Source organism: Equus przewalskii, chromosome 21 (genome assembly GCF_037783145.1).
Source record: "Equus przewalskii isolate Varuska chromosome 21, EquPr2, whole genome shotgun sequence".
Classification (NCBI taxonomy): domain Eukaryota; kingdom Metazoa; phylum Chordata; class Mammalia; order Perissodactyla; family Equidae; genus Equus; species Equus przewalskii.
The window spans coordinates 36051066-36072519 of NC_091851.1; the positions used below are offsets into that span (position 1 = coordinate 36051066).

The 21454-nt window shown below is 43.6% G+C and overlaps 1 protein-coding gene across 12 annotated transcripts in view; it reads left to right on the forward strand.

Annotated features, from left to right (window-relative positions):
* Positions 1–10647: 10647 nt before the first annotated feature.
* The window catches only part of NCOA3 (nuclear receptor coactivator 3), a 121607-nt gene continuing 110800 nt past the window's right edge, over positions 10648–21454 (forward strand). For 2 of the 12 annotated variants that reach the window (XM_070588464.1, XM_070588465.1), the window contains exon 1: positions 10876–11035. The gene's annotated coding sequence lies outside the window, so the exon portion shown is untranslated. Of the gene's footprint in view, positions 11036–11637; positions 12042–21454 lie in introns of those variants that run through there. The other 10 variants (XM_070588454.1, XM_070588461.1, XM_070588456.1 and 7 more) reach the window with 9 other exon arrangements.

A 21454-nucleotide genomic window follows, 5' to 3' on the forward strand; every position in this document is an offset into this window, starting at 1 on the left:
CAACACATCCATTCCTCCGGTGTTCCTACTCTGTAATTACTAAATAATTACAAGAGGGTTTATCCTTTTAAATAAGCTCACTATCATCACTTTAAAACCCAAATTCGTTGAAAAAAAAGAAACTGTAATTCCAGAGCTGGGGCCAGACTCCATATGCTGCAATGCCATGCAGCTGATAAAACATAACGCAGCTGCTCAACATGCACCCGTACGAAAAGGTCTCCCAGATTCTGTAAGTGAAAAAGTCAGGGGCAAAGCAGAGCAGACGGTATGCCATTATTTGTGTGATAAAAATGTATTTACTCATATATGTATGTTTATTTGTAAATGCATCTCTTAACACCTAAGAAATTGGTAATAGTGGGCCTCTAGGAGAGGAATTGGGTGGCTGAGGGTCTTCAACTTGCATCTCCTTTGTAGGATTTAAAAAGAAAGAAAAAAAGGGAAGAAAGAAGGAAAAGAGGGTGAAGGGAGGGAAAATGTAACAAAATCCCCCAAGCCAAGGTGGGGAGATTGCGCTGAAGGGGGGCTCGTCTTCAAATTTCTCTCTCTTTAGAGCAGAAGGGTGAGGATCGAACTGCTTCCCACTGGCAGCAGCCTCACTTCTCACCTGAATTTACACTAGGGGGTGGTGCGTATTTGGTTCTCAGTTCTATATAATAAGACTGGCGGAAAAGTTTGAGGGTATGAAAAAGAATATGGAGGCCAAAAAGTTGCCCTTCTGGCTCAGTGTCTTTAAGCATTTGCCTGTGAATCACAGTGACAAATATATTTCACATTGTGATTCAGTATTCACACTTCTATATATACTTGAGATAAAAATTTTAAGAAACAATACATACTATGTGAGACTCACTCTGATATTTGGTAAAATTCCATTACAGCTTTAAACAATAGCAGGTAAACCCCAGGATGTTGATTTCCAAACCCACAAATGGGTTTGGACCCACCAACTGGAAAACATGACATCGTCTCATGAACCCAATTCTAGTAGTGGCCTTTGGGGGACAGTGATTTGGTCATGTTCAAGGATGTCCTTTCACATCTGAATCAAAAAGCTCCAGCCTTGATGGTCCTTCTATTTCGAGACTCTGTGTTACCTTGATCCAAAACACTGCCATTGCTAGAGAACTTCCTTGTCTCTTCCCCAGGGCCCCCTCTGGTCCCATTCCACAGCAAATGCTGGAAGATCCTAAGCTTGACGTCACTGGACTCATTTAGCAAGAGATCGTTCACGAGAGCTCTACTTCCTTCTTTATATTTTGTGATTACCAGTACTTGTTAAAACGTTGCTTTTAAAAGAGAGGTACAAGGAAACTCACTGTAAAAGTAAAAAGAAAACCACAAAAAAACGGAAATATCCTCAATGTCTGCTAATAACACCCACATACTTATAACAGTTGTTAAAAAAAGCAGGACAGCTCTCTATGAACCTTATCACGAGGTCCTTGTGGGCAATTTCCATGATTCATAATTAAGTGGTAAAACAAAGAGCAAAATATTCTGGACGGAATGCTCTTGTTCATGCATGTTATGGCACGTGTCAGTACTTCCCTCTTTTTGTTGCCTATTAATTTTTCATCATATGGATATACTACTATATGTATGGATATACGTATTCCACTATGGAATGGATATACCATTCATCAGTTGATGGTCACTTGGGTTGTTTCCACTTTTTTTTTTTTAAAGATTTTATTTTTTCCTTTTTCTCCCCAAAGCCCCCGGGTACATAGTTGTATACTCTTCATTGTGGGTCCTTCTAGTTGTGGCATGTGGGATGCCGCCTCAGCGTGGTTTGCTGAGCAGTGCCATGTTTGCGCCCAGGATTTGAACCAACGAAGCACTGGGCCGCCTGCAGCGGAGCGCGCGAACTTAACCACTCGGCCCAGGGGCCGGCCCGGGTTGTTTCCACTTTTAGCTATTGTGAATAATGTTGCTATGAACATTTCTGTACAGGTTTTTGTGTGGACATATGTTTTAAATTCTCTTGGGTATACACCTAGGAGTGGAATTGCTGGGTCATATGGCAACTCTATGTGTAACATTTTAAAGAACTGCCAAACTGATTTCCAAAATGGCTGCACCATTTCACGGTTCTATCAGCAATGTGTGAAAGTTTCAATTTCTCCTCATCCTCACCAAAACTTTTTAAAAAGTTTAGCCCTCCTACAATGGGTACTTTTTTTTTTTTTAAAGATTGGCTCTTGGGCTAACATCTGTTGCCAATCTTCTTTTTTTTTTTTTCCGCTTCTTCTTTTTTTTTTTTCCGCTTCTTCTCCCCAAAGCCCCCCAGGACATAATTGTATATGCTAGTTGTTGGTCCTTCTGGCTGTGCCATGTGGGACGCTGCCTCAGGAGCGGTGCCATGTCCGCGCCCAGGATCTGAACTGGTGAAACCTGGGCCACCGAAGCGGAGCGCCTGAACTTAACCACTCACCCACAGCCTGGCCCCCAATGGGTAATTTTTAAACATTTGGTGGTAAATTATTTTTTCCCAAAGCAAATGCATTTAATAAGTAAGTCTCAGAGAGAAAAAAACCATAAAGTAAACCGAGCTGAAAATTCTTCCAGCTGTGGAAAGGCATTTGCAGGTTGTGGGGAGGGGCAAGTCGGTTGCAGCTGGCCCAGGTGCCAATTTCAACTGGCTCGTGTGCCAGCCACCTCTCGCACAAAATCACAGCTCGCCAGTCCCTTATCTAGGTTTAAAGCAAGAGGTATGAACAGCTTGACTCTAGATTGAAAGGCTCTAGCTGCTCTTTTCTACCAAAAATTTGCCTTAAATGTGGCTCCCTGCAGAGGTGTTTTCCCCCCGTTCAGCAAAACAGTATTCATTGGCTTTAAATCTCTTCTGTCTGTCTGTCTGACTTTCCCTCAGCTGTGTATCCTACCCCTGGAGTAGAGTGGCTCAGAGTACAGCCTGGGGGTGGAGCGTGCACCAGTGCCAGCTCATTTTCAGATTAGATATTTCAAAATAGAGTTTTAGGCATATGCAGGGTTTAGGTATCCACCCAAGCAATCTATTTCCCCTTGCAGGGGAATTTCAGACTCTAACAACTATAATGAGGCAAAATAGGGGGAAAGGAGGAAATTGTTACTAACCCTCGGATATTAATCCCCGCAAACCCCAAGTTTGGAACTGCCATACATAATCATCATTAACATTTATTGAGGGTGTACTTCGTGCTTGACACCATTCTTAGGACTTTCACTCTATCGTTTATTTAATCCTCGCAACAGCCCTAGGAAATAGGTATTATTATTCTTGTAGTTCCCATTTTAGGAAATGGAGGCACAGAAAGTTCAAGTACCCAGCCATTATCACACAGGTTTATAAGTAGCAGAACCAGCTGGGCAAGTCACGTATTGACAGCCAAAGCCTATGCTCTTAACCATTAGGCTATACTGTCACACAAGGAAAGGGGGAAGAAGGCAGGGGACTATGAGAGGGGTAGGGACAGAAACAGACTCTGGGCTGGACCAGACAACTGAGAAGCATTCGCTCATCTGCTCATTTAAAGCCCAAGGCTGAGAGAGCAGATGCTTGGGTTCCCATATTCCCTTGCAGTTAATGGTGTCCATGAGGCCCATATCTCTACCATAATGAGATGTAGGGGGACATTTGCTTTGGGGGTGAGAGGCAGTGAGGGGGAAGGGGGAAATTTTGGGAAAAAGTTTTATATCTGAAAAAAAAAGAGAGAGAGATATGATGCCTTTCTTGACACCTGTTCACTCTTCTGCTTCCTGCATTTGGACTTGATGGTGAGTTGAGGTGATGCTTCAGCTGTGGCAGCCATCTTGTGTCCATGAGGCTGTAAGCTAAGGACAGAATACCAATATGCTGAGGGTGGTGGAGAAGCAAGATTGTAACATCCCCATCCTGGATGAACACACTCGGTAACAGTCTACCCCTAGGCATGTCATGTGCAACAATTAAATGTCTTCATTGTTTATGCATCTGTGGAGAGGCAGTGCAGCATAATAGTTAAGAATACGTGGGGCTGGGCAGGTGGCACAGTGGTTAAGTTTGTGCACTCTGCTTTGGGTTTGTGGGTTCGGATCCTGGGCAGGGACTTAGCATCACTCGTCCAGCCACACCGTGGCAGCGTCCCACGTAAAACCAAGGAAGATTGCCGCAAATGTTAGCTTGGGACCAATCTTCCTCACACACACACACACACGCAGAATAATAATAATAAAAAAGCAACAAAAAAAACGATGAGCCTGTGAGCCTGGATTTACATCCTGACTCTAGTACTTAGTAGTTCACGACCTGGGGCAAGTTACTTCCTTCTTCAATGCCTGCGTTTGCACATTTGTGAAACAACATAATGAAAGATCCACTGCTTAGGATTATTGTGAGGGTTAAATGAACTCAGATACGTAAAGGACTTCAAGTAGCGCCTGGTAAGTATAAGGTCTCTATGAATCCTGGCTAGTACTATCTTTTTTCTGCCCTAAGTTTTTTTTTTTTTGTTTGTTTTTTGAGGAAGATTAGCCCTGAGCTAACTGCTGCCAATCCTCCTCTTTTTGCTGAGGAAGACTGGCCCTGAGCTAACATCCATGCCCATCTTCCTCTACTTTATATGTGGGACGCCTGCCACAGCATGGCTTTTGCCAAGTGGTGCCATGTCTGCACCTGGGATCCGAACCAGCGAACCCTGGGATGCCGAGAAGCGGAACGTGTGAACTTCACCGCTGCAACACTGGGCCGGCCCCAAGTTGTTTTTTTTTTAAAGATTGGCACCTGAGCTAACATCTGTTGACATCCTTTTTTTTTCTCCTTCTTCTCCCTAAAGCCCCCAGGTACATAGCTGTATATTCTAGTTGTAGGTCCTTCTAGATGTGCTATGTGGGACACTGCCTCAGCATGGCTTGACGAGTAGTGCTAGGTCCGTGCCCAGGATCCGAACCAGTGAAACCCTGGGCCACCGAAGCAGAGACCGTGAACTTAACTTCTTGGTCACAGGGACAGCCCCCTGCTGTAAGCTTTTTCCCCTAAACTTTTTATTTTGGAAAATTTCAATTCTACCGAAAACTTGCAAGAATAATACAATCAACACCTGTGAACCTTGAATCTAGATTTACTAACTGATAAAATTCTCCCACGTTTGCTCACATGCACTCTCTCTCTCCGAGTGTGTCTGTATTTTTTCCCCCCTTGAATCGCTGGAGAGTAAGTCGTAGGCGGGCTAGTGAGCAGTGTTACTGGTCTGGTTGTCTGCTACTTGCGTATCTATCATGTGACCTGAGCTAGAACAATTGAACAAATTTCTCTTTTGAATTTGAATCTCCAAGTAGGATGATGAGAAGATAGGATAAAGCGATTGCTCTTCTCTAGACCGACTACTGATCCCAGAGAAGATGTTCAAGTATCTTCTTCTCCCCTGCTTTCTCACCTTTCTGGGCCTTGTCCTCTAGCCTGGCCTGTGAGTCTGTGAGTTCCTGCATAACATTTTCCTCCACTCTAGAGTCTATTGTTGTTACTTTCAACCCAAGAACCCTGACCACCAAAGCCGCCCTTGAGGAAGGGAAGAGCCACCCTGGAGGCTCACAGGCAGAGGCTTGGTGCTGTCAGAAACGCTGCAAGCAGAATCTCTTTATTTTTGGAGGACTTCAGCTAGGTGACCTTCTAATTCCATCCTCACAAAGTTTATACTTCCGTGTCCCCTAGGCCAAGCCAATTTTATTGGGATAATTTCAGAATTTCAGATTACTCTTCCTGCCTGTTGAAAGTTCTCAGCCACAAGTCAACAAAAGTCCTCACCTGTGGAGTGTTTCAGTTATCAACTGCTGCCTAACAAACCGCGGCAAAATTTAGTGGCTTAAAGAACTATATTTTAGCATCTCTGATGGTGTTGTAGGTTGAATGGGCTCAGTGGGTGGTTCTTCTGTTCTGGATGTTGTTGGTGGGGGGTATAGTCACCTGGGGCCTCCAGAAACTGCAATGAGCAAGAAGGCTGACTCTCCGCCTGGGATCTTAGCTGGGACTATCAACTGGAGTGACTCAGTTTTCCTTCATGTGACCTCTCTATGTGGCTTGGGCTTCCCATGGTACGGCGGCTGGTTTCTAAGAGGAAGGAAGTGGAAGCTGCCAGTCATCTTATGGCATGGACTTGAACGTCCCACCATGTAACTTCCACCATTTCTATTGGTCAGTCACAGAGCAACTCCAATTCAAGGAAGAGGAAATAAAGTTTACCTCTCCTGCAAGAGCAACTTGTGCAAACAGGGAGGAAGGAATGATGGCAGGCATCCTTCATAGACTATTTACTAGAGCGTGACACTCATGTGGCTTAGATTTTAAGTCTAGAATAGCGTTTTCCAGACAACGCTCAGTACAGACACAAGTACAGGTTCCATCAAAACTCTGCCAAAGTCAGCACAGAAGTTGCTCCCTCCTGGTAGCTTTCTCTAACGCCCCTTGAGTTAGAGGTCTGTCCTTGGGTTATTTATTTTATTCCGTTCACATGCAATATTTTGTGTGTGCGTGTGAGAGGAAGATTAGCCCTGAGCTAACATCTGCTGCCAATCGCCCTCTTTTTGCTGAGGAAGACTGGCCCTGAGCTAACATCTATGCCCATCTTCCTCTACTTTATATGTGGGATGCCTACCACAGCATGGCGTGCCAAGCCATGCCATGTGCACACCGGGGATCTGAATCGGTGAACTCTGGCTGCTGAAGTGGAACGTGCAAACTAAACTGCTGCGCCACTGGGCTGGCCCCAAATATTTTTTTTATTATTGTTAATATCAGTTATACTTTCTGTGAACATATATATATTAATTAATATTAATAGGATTAAGAGATTGGTTTCCTTTCTTCCTTCTGTCTTTTCTTTTTTTTCTGCTCCTTCTTTCCTTCTTTTCCTCCACAGATGTTTATTAAGTGCCTACTATAGGATAGACATTAATCTAGGTGCCGGAGAAGCTTCAGTGAATAAGTAGACAAATTCCCTGCCCTCTTTGCACTTATAGTCTAGAGAGGGAGACAGACAATTGAAAAAAATTCAGATAGTGGTAATTATTATGAAGAAAATAAAGCAGGATGATGTGACTCTGTGTGTGTGTGTGTGTGTGTGTGTGTGATGTGTGTGTGTGTATGTGTGTGTAGCCCTTTGGAAGATCTACCTGAGGAGGAGACATTTCAGCAGTAATCTGAATGACAATAGGGAGCAAGCCAGGAGGACAGAAAATTCCAGACCGAAAAGGGAACTGGAAAAGCCCTGAGGCAGGAGCAAGCTTGGTATGTTCCAGAAACATCAGGACTGTTACTGTCCGGCATGGAGTACGAAAAGAGAAGAAATATATTACTTGAGATCAGAGAGAGAAGCAGAGACCAAATCAATTAGAGTCTGGGTTTTATCCCAAGTGCAATGGGATGCCATTGGAATACGTTCAGATTGGCAGTGACATAATTTAGTATATGATTTTTCAAAGATCCCTGTGGCTACTGTGTGGGGCGTGGCTCATGAGATGACTAATGTGAGAAGGCAGGAGAGCAGCTGGGAGCTGGCGGCAGTTGTTCAGGTGAAAGGCCACGCAGGGTCTTAGTGTTTCATCTCTGGGTTCTCAACGTCTAATATCTATTTATCGTCTGTTGTTGGATGAGGGAGTGAATTCATCTGCGCAGCAAATGCTGACTGAGCGCATACTATTGCTAAGTTCTGCAGTGGGTCCTGAGAACATGTCAGAGAACAAGAGAGACACAAGCCCTATCTTCAGGGAGCTTTCATTCTAGTGAGGAAAAGAGATAATAAATACTATAAGTAAACAAAAACAGATGGTGTTCCTGATGATACAAAATGCTACAAAGGGAAACGAGACAGGGAAGAGGGATAGGGAAAGCTGGAATTGAAGTGGGTGGGAACTTAAAATAGAGAAATTAGGACAGGTTTTACTGAAGAAGTGATACTTGGGGACTTAGTGACATGGGGGAGATAAGGGAGTGAAATGATGCGGGGTCGGTGAGCCGAGGAGTTGAAAGAAAGATTTCTTAGACTCTTAAGATCTGGCAGTAGTGCTCTTTTATTTAGAGAATAGAATAGCATGGGGACAGGACCCATGGGCAGTCAGAGCTGCTGCCGCCACTTCTGCTGCCCCTGCTGGCATGGGGACAGTGCCCATGGGCAGGCAGAGCTGCTGCTGCTGCTGCCCGGAGTTGAGGGTTGGGCTAATTTTATAAGGCATGGGTATGTGAGTCATTTCTTTACAAGACAAAGGAAAGAACATGAAGAAAAGTTAAAATGGTATCAGTACAGGTGGGGTCTGGTTGTTGGGTGGTCCCATGACTTTTAGACAAGAATCAAATCGGATTAAGCAAAGGTCAGAAGCCACCACCCTAAATCAGTTATATGAGATTGCCAGACAGCAACCAACTTAAGTTCTTGCCTTCCCCATTAAGAGTTTCTAGGGACAACGTCATCTCTCTTCTTCCTGGTACAGAGAGGGAGGCACCTTTTACAGATAGATTTACCTTACAAATGTAAATGTGTCCCAACAAGGGCAAGTTCCATTCCCCAGAGCCTCCTTCCCTGTCCCAGTTTATCGAAAGCAATCAGCCCCAAACAATCCCGATGCCAAAGAGACATATCCTGGGGTGGCCAATTTCAGGTCCCTACAAGGTCATCCCCCCTTCCTTCACAAATGCAAATGTCTCTCAAAAGGGCAAGCAAAATTCCAGTCCTCGGAGCCTGCTTTTCATCTGTAGTTTTAAAAATAACCAGCCTAAAATCCTCATCATAAATGATTTGGATTTTCTGGAAAAAAGTGAACTAGGCAGAGGAAATAGCAAATGTGATTTGCTATTTTGAAGCCAGAGTGTGCTGGGCCTCAAGGGTTGGAGGGACCCCAAGAAGTCCAGTGTACCTGGAGGACAGTAGTGAGTGGACAAAAAGTGGTGATGAGCTTAGAAAGGGAGCGGGAGAAGAGACACAGATTGCGTGGGACTTTGCAGGTAACTGCAAAGATTTTGGAGGACAGACCTAAAGTGACTTGGTGTTTACCAGATTCCTCTGGTTGCTGTGTGGAGAAAACACTCCAGGGGGAAAGGGTGGAACGGAAGCAGGGAGAACAGTGAGGAAGCTACTGTACTGGTCCAGGTAGGAAATGATGGTGATGGAGCTAGAAGTGGTTATTTATTTTATTCTAGTGACATAAAAATGGCAAGTAATAGAATATATTGGAGTATATGAGGAAGCCATTTGGTGTAAACCTAATTCGTCCTGACCTTGTCTTTCCAAAAGGGCCTGACAGAGGCCGTTGAGCGTACATTGTATACCTGCTTTAGATATTCCCTTTGGCAAGAGCAAAGGCCCTTGAGATAAGGGTGCAACTTCCCTCCCCCTCCCAACATTGGCATTTCTTTAAGGATTAAGCATCTTTCCTTAGGCTAGAAACTGATTGCTGAGCTCACCTGTGACCACCCAGCTCAAGACAATAGACTTGCCTCCTGCTACGCCCACCAAGATAGCAAACCCACTACCTACTGTGTCCATCAAGCGCTGTGCCGACAGGGCAATCTTGTGACTATTGTGGGAGGGACATTTCCATCATATGTGAAACACCCTGTTTGGGGGTATTTAACCACTCTGTGCACCCCACTTCTTCGGTGCCCTTTCTTCCTTCGGGAAGAAAGGCCCCGGGCCATGGTCCTCAGATTTCAACTCAGAATAAACTCTCCAAAATTTTCATTTATAGATTGGTTATGGATTATTTTTGTCGACACTAGTCAAATACAAGGCATGTAATACTAATTCAACATTATTATCTAATATATAGTCCATATTAAAATTTCCCTCCAAAATTCTGTTTGCATTAAAAAATAAAATCCTGGATCCAATCAAGGTTCACCTATTGCATTTGGTTTTCACCCCTTTCATACTTTGATCTTTTTAAGAGTCCAGGCTAGCTGTTTTGTAGCATGTCCTACATTCTGATTGTTTTTACAGTTATATTCAGGTCAGCTATTTTTTTTTTATTTTTTGGCAAGAATGCTACAGGGGCCGGCCTGTGGCCAAGTGGTTAAGTTTGTCCCCTCAGCTTCAGTGGCTCAGGGTTTCACCAGTTCAGATCCTGAGCGGGGACATGGCACCGCTCATCAGACCATGCTGAGGCAGTGTCCCATGTGGCACAGCCAGAGACACTCACAACTAGAATATACAACTACATACTTGGGGGCTTTGGGGAGAAGAAGAAGAAAAAAAGAAGATTGGCAACAGATGTTAGCTCAGGAGCCAATCTTTAAACAATATAAAAATGATTAAAAAAAAGAATACTACAGAGGTGGCTTTATGTCTTCCCCATTGCATCACATCAGGAGACACATACTGTCAGCTCTGCCCATTATCGGTGATACTAAATTCCATCACTTGGTAAAGGTAGTGTCTGCCAGATCTCTCCACCGTGAGGCAAGCTGTTCCTCATTGTAAGAGGTAAGTACTCCGTGGGATATATTGTCAACATATTATTGCCTAACAACCTTTCACCCAGTGACTTCAGCATCTGTGGAACAGCCCCATCGCTTCTGACCTCGTGCCTCAGTTTGCTCATCCGAACAATGAAGATCATAATGGTCCCTAAGGGATGCTTGTTTTCAGGAGCAGTGCTTGGCATACAATAAACGCTCCATAAATGTCAGATATTACTGGACGAAGACAAGTACGAAAAAAACAGGGCCAGGGCAAGGACTGCATTCCAGTCCTCGGGACCCTGCTGCAGCTCCCAGGCAATAAGTTAGCGAAAGCGGCCGCAGGGTCCACGCGGCCACGCCCTCGCGCCGCGGAGGCCGGACCGGCCGGGGGCACCCAGTACCCCGGCCGCGCAAGGCCCCCTGGGACCGGTAGTGCTGGGCGTGGCCGCAGGACTACAAATCCCGGCGGCCCCCGCGCCGCGACTCCAGCGGCTGCCGCCTCAGCCCTCCACAGCGACGGCAGTGGCCGCGGCGGCTGGGTCGGCGGCGGCGGCAGCAGCGGCTGCGGGCTGAGCGGCGAGTTTCCGATTTAAAGCGGAGCTGCGAGGAAAATGGCGGCGGGCGGTGAGTGGAGATAAAGGCGGCGCGGTGGCGGCGGGGGCGGGCGAGTCCCGGCTGCCTGAGCCGGCGGCGCGGAGGGGCGCGCCGAGCGAGGGGAGCGCGGGCGGACTCGGGGGCCGGGGCCGCGCCGCCAGCCCGCACCCGGGGCGGCCGCGCCGAGGGGGACCCGAGGAGCTTGGGGGGCCCGCTCTTGCCCGCGGTCCCTAAAGTTCTCAGTGCCCAGCCCTCGGGCTGCTTCGGGGGGCTCGCGGCGTCCTCCCGCCGCCCAGGCGCCGTCGCACTTAGAGGGGCGCACGGGGGCGCGGAGCCGGGACCCCCGCCGGCCGCGCGCGGAGCCGGGGCGGGTTTGGCGGCGGTTCCTGCCGCCCTCGGGCATCGCTGGCGTTTTAGCGCGTTATCTGCGGGATTTCCATTTTGGGCGCGGGGAGGTCTCTGCCGTGTTCGCGGTGGGAGGGCATCTCGCCGCCCCTGGTTTGCGGGCTGGGGGATGGCAAGCGGGAAGTTAGCGCGTTGCGTTGGGGTTCGGCCGCCTGGACGGTGACCGATGCCCCCCTCACCCCACCCCACCCCCGCCCCATCTCTCCGTCCGAGAGTCGACTCCGCGTGTAACGACTTAAAGCCCCTGTTTGTCTCGCGCACGCCTGAGAGAAACCACCCGCGAGTCGTGGGGAGGCGGAGCGGCTCCGAGGCTGTCGGAGGGCGCTCGGGGTGGAAAGGGACCCGAGGAGCAGGGGGAGAGGGCGAGAGCATCGTCCCTGAGTCTCCCCAGCAGCAGGAGTTCGGGATTCCCGAATGGAGTGACACGAAAGGGGTGAAATTCTCGGCAAGTCGAAACTTTGTCCCTCCCCCCCCCCCACCTCCGCCTCGCGAATATGAAGACTTCCTTTTTGCAGTTTTCGAGCAGCGCTTCAAAGCCAACCTGTTTTTGTTATTAAGCCTGTTCCGTCAAGAAACAGGAAGGCGAGTACCAGCTGTCTTGCTGCAGTGGTTTGAAATGGAGCTGGATGAGGTGGGTGAGAGGGGTGCTAGGACTCGGGGAGGTTGCTGCATCTGCTTGGTCTACGTGCCTGGTCTCCAATCCACCTAGCTGGTCCCTGGCTGCAAGAAAGCTTCAGAATTTGTGGCAGCAGGTTGTTTAGAGGATGATGGAAAAAAAAAAAGTCTTTTGAATGTCGCATAAACTAAAATGTTAAATGGAAGTCTGTAAGTTCGTGAAATGTTTGTTCTTGAAGAAAATTTAAATGATTGCTTGTTTAGGGTAGATTATACCTGTGATACTCAACTGGGAAGGTACAAGAATATTGAAAAATGAGTCTCTCTCCTACTCTGAATCCTCCAGTTTCTTCTCCTACAAGGCAACTGGTTTCTAGAATAACCTTGGTCTTTGGAATAACTATTTTAAGATTTTTCACTTGAAGCGTATCCCTGTTGGATACCAAAAGTAGGGAAATAAAGTGAACAGAGAAAAGGGAAAATGTGGTGGGAATACTGTGTGTGTGTGTTTTTTTTTTTTTCTGTCTTAAATGTTGATAGCAACTAGAAAAGGTCTTCTGAGCTTATTGCTTATGTTGCCTTATCTGCTAACACCCTTAATGAAATGACAATCTGAAGCTTTAGGATGAAGAACATGCCCGGGTTCATTGTTTGTATGTAAGGTGAAGCCTCTGTTTGTAACATGTAAAATGATATTGAACACTATAGCTCCTGTCGCTGGAGGTTGCTTCAGGTTCTGCATTTAAATGAGCAGTATTCCAGAGTGCCTGTGATCCTAAATTATAGGGATATTTTATGTATGGATAGAAATGACTTAATTGTCCACTCAGCATTAAAAAAAAAAGCTGTACGTCGGAAGCTGGCATATAGAACTACATTTTGGATGTGAGGATTGTGGACTAAGTGGGAATGTTTCTAGAGCAGTTATAGGAAGTGTTTCTACCAGAAAGTACTCCTTAACCACAGAGGCTTTCAAAGTACAAAACAACCCCAACATGATTAACAGGATTTCTGTTTTTATAAGTTTTACAATAGTGGTTTTAAATTTACCAACACTAACAATTCATTAAAAAAATTCAATGATATTAGAGTCTAGGGTATTAGTGAATTATATTAAGTGATTTCACTCTGTTTTGAAAGTGAATATACTGTGCGTTTTCCCCCGTATAAGAATGATTTCTGTAAATCGCCCCCTGTACCCTAAGCCAATAAGTTAGAATTCATTCAGTAAGGAGGGAGTATACTGTTGGATCCAGGACCCCCTTTCTAGGAGACATGTAAATAAAAAATAGTTCTCTACTTACTAAGGCCTTCATGACTGGTCTTTTGAAATAAACTTCCTTACTGTGTCAGGGACATATTAAAGATAAGCTTTTTGTTTTTTTTAAAATTCAGTCTTGTGCATTAGCAGTATGATTCTAGAACAGTTCCTTTTAACTTGAAGACTACTGTGTTTTTGAGAAGTCTTTTAAAAGAATAATTTAAAAATATTTTAGTTTGGACAATAGGGTAAGATAAACCAAACTACAATTGTCCTATCCCTAATTGTTAAAATAAATGGCTTTAGGGTTTCTTTTTGCATTTTTTTTGGACTATGTAATTTCAAGCGTTGACCATAGGATGTAGAAAACTTGGAAACTTTTACCTTGTTTCAAGTTTAGAATGAGTATAGCCTCCAGTGGCTGTTTGTCTACACAGCAAAGCCACTACAATTTAACACAGTTGTTACTCTTTTAATGCTGCCTATCAAGAGTTGTTAAGATGGAAGACGCAGTATAGTTTCTCCTAGGTTAAACCAGGTTACCTGTCCCAGTTGGGTTTGAATTTACCATACTCTGTAGTGTAGAATATTCCTTTTTTGCGTTACTGAGTGGTTAAAGCTCTGAGAGCAGAAAATTAGGTATTGGAAATGTATGTTAACTTTTCTCTTTCCTCGTAGTTCAACAGATTAAAGAAATAGGTGACTGTATCTTAGCCTAGATCCTCAGGGAGAGCACTGAGATTGAGTGCTGCAGTAAAATGTAGGCGTTTTCTTCCATTTTATGAGTGCTTTTGGGGTGGGGGAGGGGATTCCAAAACGAAGGTTTCCCAGTTGAGGTGGAGGAGGGCTCTGTTGTGAGGGGGCTTATGCCCTCACTTTGTTAATGTTTGCCAGGGAAGTTCACTTGGCCCATTGGTTTTCTGACAGGGTTTCTGGGAGATTATTTTGGGGTAAGGATGCAGTTTATCTAAAGCCTAACCTTATTTTTAGCCCCCTAACAAATGATGGAATTGACGTGAATTTAATCGCCTTTGCCTTTCCTACCTTCTGGTGGTGAGTTGTTAAATGAACAGGAAAATGGCCGGAAGATACACAGTGGGAGTTGAAATGAAGACCTGCAGTGTCTAGAAGGCCAATTTATCCATTCTTCTTAGACCTGCATGCTGCCAGTTGCCCACTTTGTCTGCGTTAACTCAGTTTGGTCAGTTCTGCCGGCCTCCGTCGGTTTACATGGGGGCAGTAGTAAAGGTTTATTTAACTAACTGTGTAGTAAACTTCGTGGCCTAGAGGCAGAGGGAGGAAGTGTGACCTAACTGGCAGACAAGGCTTTACCTATTTCAAAGAGTGTTCTAAGAGCAAGCGGACTAGGCTTCCGTTTGTCCTTTTTCCTATTTGTCATTAGGAACTTCGGTGTCTTCTTTTTTATTTTCTGTTAATACTTTTTTATTGATATGTTTTGGGAAAGTGTGACATTTTCTTTTTGGTTTGATGTTCACCTATGAAGCTATTCTTCTGAAATGTTTAATTTCCTTGGTTAGAGGCTGTGAGTGAGGGTTATGAAGCTTCTTTTTTGGAAACTAGGCTCACTACGTTACTAAATTGAACTCTTCCTCATCCACACAATGATGAGAAGGGAATATTGGCCTGGGTGTCACAGAGTTATGGATAATCTGCTGCTCTCTGGGGCTTTGCTTTTGGTAGCTACGGCAGCTGAGTAAGAGTGGTAGATGGCTAGATGGGAAAGGACTGCAGAAGTCAGCATAATCCTCAATTAGGAGAAACCTCATGGTTAATTGAATGTTGAGTGGACAGGTTAAATCCCGTTATAACTAACTCCAGGGAACTAGCTACATTATTTTGTTGCACTGAGATGGAGCTTTATTGAATATTGTTTGAAATAAATTAGTCTTTTTGGTTTTGTTAGAAGTGTGCGGAGAAGTTTTATTTATTGTAACAATTTGACAAGTTGTTACTCATGAACCAAGTGTTTCACCTTCATTTTTAAAGCTTTTGCCTGTAAAAAGAAAAGAACCGGTGGTGAGCTGGACAGATAATTTATTCCCCTTCCCTTCACCCACCATGTCTCCGTCTAGAGTAGTTCCATTGGTTTATCTCAACCACCAGATAAGTTTATTAGTAAGTACCACTGCCATCATCAAAGTGTGGTCAGAGGAAATGGGAAATCCCCCAGTTTTCCAGGTGACTGCTGCTGGTAATTTTTTCTGCCCCCGACAAATTTTTAAAATAACTGAATATACTTCATTTTAGTGTGAATTTTTCTTTGTCAGTAATAATTAAGATAACCCTTTACTGTTCAGCCTCATGTAGTTTGAGACTTTTAGGTCTCTATATGGTATTGTTAGAAAAGTGATGGTACTATTGTAGTCTTTAAGATAATTTCATATAAATGTGGAATTTTTCAGAAACAGGATTAATATACATATGAGAAAAATACTATTCTTATTCTTGGCTGGAAATATACTTTTTTCTTTCTGTTCCGTACTTTTAGATTGACGTTTACTAAACTTCCGGCATTTACATCCCACCTTCTTATCTAAGGCTAGCATTTTTAGTTAGAGTAAGCATTTTTGCTTAGAGAGTTTTGATTGGCTACAGCAAGAGGTTTTTGAAGTCATTCTTTTAAATAGATGTGCCATGAAGGAGGGAAAATCTGAAAGAAGGAATTTCACAGCAGCCCAAGCAGTGTTTTGAAAGTTTTCAAGTCTTAAGAATAATGACTGACTAGTAGGCAGGACGCCTGCAGTTGTATTGTGGTATTGTTCCTCCGTCTTACACGTTTGAGAACTTGAGTACAAAAGAGGAGAAGGCATGGGGAGGGGAAGAAAGGGTTTTAACAACAAAAAAAGTGGGGGGGGGAGACTTTTTAGAGTAAACATTCTTTGCTCTTCTGTTTAAGTGAAATCTAAAACCAAATTATTTTACTTTGAGAGGAAATGTTTGTTTATCATAATATAAGTGTCCTAAACTGACATTTTTGTAAATGAGAGTTAATTGTTATTGGTGGAAAGAGCAGCATGATCATATGCTCAGCTTTAAAATTACTTTAATCAAAAGAAATCTATACCTGAAAACCTTTAAACATTTCCCCCCTTTGTTACCTGATCAATATCATTTGTTAGCTTGTTACTTTGAAAAGAATACTTACCAGTGAAGGATTGAGAATAATTTGCGAGTTTGTGCTATAAGCTGTGCAAACAGTCCCTCTAGGTCTGTTTTTTAAATGTGTAAAACAAAGGGGTGGAGTATATGTGTTCCAGGGTTCCTTATATTAGAAAATTCCATAAGCTTAAAGTATCATATGTGTAGAATGACCTTTTATTTAAATTTTATTGGTCAGACATTAAATGGATTAACCTCTTTATGCCAGACAATGGTGTGAAGATGCAGGTTTCTGTGCTGACTCATGAGTTTGGGGACAGGATGACTTTGAGCTCCTGACTTCACCATAGTTAAATGCTTCAAGCGGCAAGACATGTGAGGGAAAGGGAGCTGGAGATCGAAACATTTTCAGTCCCCTCCTTCTGGTGTAAGAAAATGAAGTCATATTTTCTTTACTCCCAGTAAAGCTGTCATCAGTGAAATGGATTATTGAATTTAAGTCACACTGTAGAGTAGCTATATCAGCTTGATTTTGTTTCCAGATTGAAATTTGGCAACTTTATTTGAAAATGTTTTAATAATTACCCAATATTCTCTTCAGCAAACTGTGGCTTTAGTCTACACATCCTCTGCTCCATCCCAGCTCATCTCTTTCCTCTTTTACCTGCCTAGTCGTGGTTGTGTTTTATGACAGTACTGTCGTCCCCGCCAAGGTAGTTGGGTTCATTGGTGTTACAACCTAAGTATTTGGCTGCATTTAGGAAAATCTGACTTCACCAATGAGAAAAATAACTCCACGCATATGTTCCATCCATTGGAGGGCCACTGCTGTCTTATTCATATAATAAGACAGGACTATTATTATATTAAGTTCTAAAAATAATTTCATCAGGAATCTCACATGTGGCTTTTTAAACTGACTTCATACCACCGTTCTCTTAGCCATGAGGCCTTAAGTTTCAGCCGTCTTTAATTTGTTACTCCTTATCTGCTGCTCACGTCCCCATACACACACATACGTAATCAGTGTTTATTAAGCTTATGCTATTTAAGGCACTGTGAGAGTTAAAAGGTTTTGACCTCCAAGTGCACACAATCAATCAGGTACATCACTTCAGTACAAGGCAATCTGTTTTGCCTGTAAAGATTGTGGAGGAATTCAGAGGAGGAAAGGGGACTACCTCTGACCAGGTGATCAGGATGCAGGACTTTAAAGAGTGAGTAAGAGTTTAATACGGAGAGAGCACAGTTCCCATTGGTGGGAAATCAGTAGCTAGAGTGCAGAGGTAAGACATTTTAAGCCTTGATCATTTAAAAATTCAGTGAATGTTAAGTGAGTGATGGTATTGAATAAATGGGTTTTGTTTTTGCAAAATCCTATTGATACATTTTTCTTAAATATACTTACATTCCAATTTGTAAAACTCTCGTTCAGGCCATTTATTTCTAAATTATTGTAGTAGCTTTCAGATTAGTCTCTGCTCTTTCCTTAGTCCCCACTCTAGTTCTGTCAGTTTAATTTTATTAAACACCATTTTGATCACATTTTTTGCTTAAAGATCTGCAGAGTACAATCCAAATTCCTTACCCTAATATTCAGTTCTTAGCTGTCTTTTTTACCAGTCTTTCCCACTTTTGTCTCCCCTTGTTTCAGTCATGCTGATTTTTTCTGCCTCTTCTTCCTTGCTATCTAGTCTAGTCATTAATGTCCAGCTCAGATTCCGTCTCATTTAAGTAAGTTTCCCAGACCACCTCAACTGAAACTGTAATTCTTATTTCCTTATATGAACCTTAGTTATCTCTTCACATGCATTGGAATCAGTATTTATTGATTGGTAGGGCAGATTTCATCCAATTGTGTATTCTTTGAGGTAGAGACCCTTCCTTTTAGAAGCTTTTAAAATCGTCTATTTTTTCAATTATATTCATTTTAGGTCCTCTAAAATGCTTGGTGTTTTGATAGGAAAGTTTCTGGAGTTCAGCTCTCAAGTCATTTTTTTTCTACTTGGAAATTGAGATAAAATTAGAGTCCTAAGGATTTGCTTGGGGCCTGTGTCTCCCTCAGAGTTGTCCCAAATAAATCATGTCTGGGCCTTAGGATGCTTTCATATTTCCCAGGTGATATAGGGCTGGACATCCTGTAAGTTGTTCAGATGATTTTATTTATACCACTGTTCTTCAAAGAATTGTGCTAAGCATTGGGCATTAATATCTCTGTGATCTAGGAGCTTATACTCTAGTTGAGAAATGAGTATAATTGAAAAGACAGTTACAGCAACATAAATAGGTTGTTCAGAGGAAGAAAAGGTCGCTTTCACCTGGGATTGTTGGGAACTTCATGGAGGAGATGAAATAGATCTAAAGGGAATTAACTGCTTCTTCTCAGCTCTCAGATCTTTTATTCTGTAGTGCTTAGAGTAAAGAAAAAAAAGGTTTTTTAAATCGAAAAGAAGGCGTAAATATGGTAGAGGCGAAGCATTACAAAAAGATACGCTGTGAAAAAGTAATGCTCCTGGTACCCCCAGGTCTTTGTAATTACTCCCCCACAAAGGCTACTACTGTTAGAGGATATTCTATACAGATAATTATGCATGTCTCTTCAGTTTCTTTTTTTCTATTCTCTCCTCTTTCTTCTTTATTTTTAATGAACAATTGAGAAGACAGTGGGTTGCCACTATTTTTAACAAAAGAACTTAGCCTTCTATACCTCATTTTTTTTTTAAAGATTTTATTTTTTTCCTTTTTCTCCGCAAAGCCCACCGGTACGTAGTTGCATATTTTTAGTTGTGGGTCCTTCTAGTTGTGGCATGTGGGATGCCACCTCAGCGTGGCCTGATGAGCAGTGCCGTGTCCGCGCCCAGGATCCGAACCAGTGAAGCCCTGGGCCGCTGCAGTGGAGTGCACAAACTTAACCACTAGGCCACGGGGCTGTCCCCCATATACCTCATATTTTTTAAAAGGCTATATAATATTCCCTTGTACGAATGGATTTGATGTAACTTATTTTAGCCAGTTCCTCATTGCTTTTTCCAATCTTTGACCATTTTGAGTGATATTGCAGTGAACTGTACGTAGTTCTCTGTGCTGTCATGGGTATATCTTAGTACAAAAATCTTTTTTTTTTTTTTTAAATAAAAGATTGGCACCTGAGCTAACAACTGTTGCCAATCTTTTTTTTTTTCTGCTTTTTCTTCCCAGATCCCCCCAGTACATAGTTGTATGTTTTAGTTGTGGGTCCTTCTAGTGTGGCACGTGCGACGCCACCTCACCGTGGCCTGACGAGTGGTGCTATGTCCGTGCCCAGGATCCCAACCGGCGAAACTCTGGGTCACCGAAGCGGAGCTCACGAACTTAACCACTCAGCCATGGGGCCGGCCCCTTAGTACAAAAATCTTGGAAGTGAAATTTCTGAATCAAAGGAAATGTGCATTTAAAGCTTTAATGCCTGTTTACCGGTTGCCTCCAAATAGGTTATACTAAGCTTATGCTCTCACCTGTTCAGGAGAATGCCTGTTTCTTTGTTATCTTTCAAAAACTTACCCCTTCATGTTGCTTGACTGCTTGAAGGCATGGAATCTTCTGTTGTTTACCATCTGAGTTTGAAACTTAACTCCTTCTCTTAGAGTTCCCCAAACCTTTCATAATCTGGCCCTAATCCATATTTCCACCATCATTGCTGAATTCCATCTGTATATCTTTTTTTTTTTTAAAGATTGGCATCATGGGCTGGCCCCGTGGCCAAGTGGTTAAGTTCACGCGCTCTGCTTCGGCGGCCCAGGGTTTCGCCGGTTCGAATCCTGGCCATGAACATGGCACCGCTCAGCAAGCCATGCTGAGGTGGCATCCCACATACCACAACTAGAAGGACCCACAACTAAAAATACACACTATGTATGGGGGGCTTTGGGAGAAACTGGAAAAATAAAATATTAAAAAAAAAAAGATTTACACCTGAGCTAACAACTGTTGCCAATCTTCTTCTTTTTTTTCATTGCTTTTTTCCTCCCCAAATCCCCCTAATACATAATTGTATATTTTAGTTGTGGGTCCTTCTAGTTGTGGCATGTGGGATGCCACTTCAACATGGCTTGTCCACGCGCAGGAGCCGAATGGGTGAAATCCTGGGCTGCCGCACCGGAGCACGCGACCTTCCCCACTTGTCCACGGGGCTGGCCCCCATCTGTGTATCTTATACTGTAGTTGCAGTTAAGTCTCCTTTGCTCTCACCCCGATAAAGTTCTCTTCCCTGTGTTTTGATTCATATTCTTAGATATAAAAGATAAAAGTTACCGCTTATGGAATGCCTTTGTGCCTGGACTCTGTTGTGTGCTTACTATGCATTATCTCATGTAATAGTCGTGAGTTTTTCACTGTAGAGCCCTTTTTTTCTTCAGATGAAGTTTTATACCAAACCTTATTCAAAATAGAAAAGATGATTCTATTAAAGTGTATTTTCTAAGTTGAAACTTAAACTGTTTACTGGTTACAAAGGCAGTGAAAATGAGACTATTGTGACAAATATAAAATTTGAAATTGGATTGTGAAGAACTATTATGAACTTAAATCCATCCCTGCCACTAGTTTCTTTTCTTTTCTTTTTTTTTGAGGAAGATTAGCCCTGAGCTAACTGCTGCCAATCCTCCTCTTTTTTGCTGAGGAAGACTGGCCCTGAGCTAACATCCATGCCCATCTTCCTCTACTTTATATGTGGGACGCCTACCACAGCATGGCTTGCCAGGTGGTGCCATGTCTGCACCTGGGATCCGAACTGGTGAACCCCGGGCTGCCAAAGTGGAACGTGTGCACTTAACTGCTGCGCCACCGGGCCAGCCCCTAGTTTATTTCTATATTAAGAAAATCTTGACTCATACAGGGATATAGTTGCAAATGGTCTCAGTTCAAAAATATTTTTTGAGGGGGCCGGCCCCATAGCTAAGTGGTTAAGTTCGTGTGCTCTGCTTCGGTGGCCCAGGGTTTCGCTGGTTCAGATCCTGGGTGTGGACATGGCATCACTCATCAGGCCATGCTGAGGCGGCGTCCCACATGCC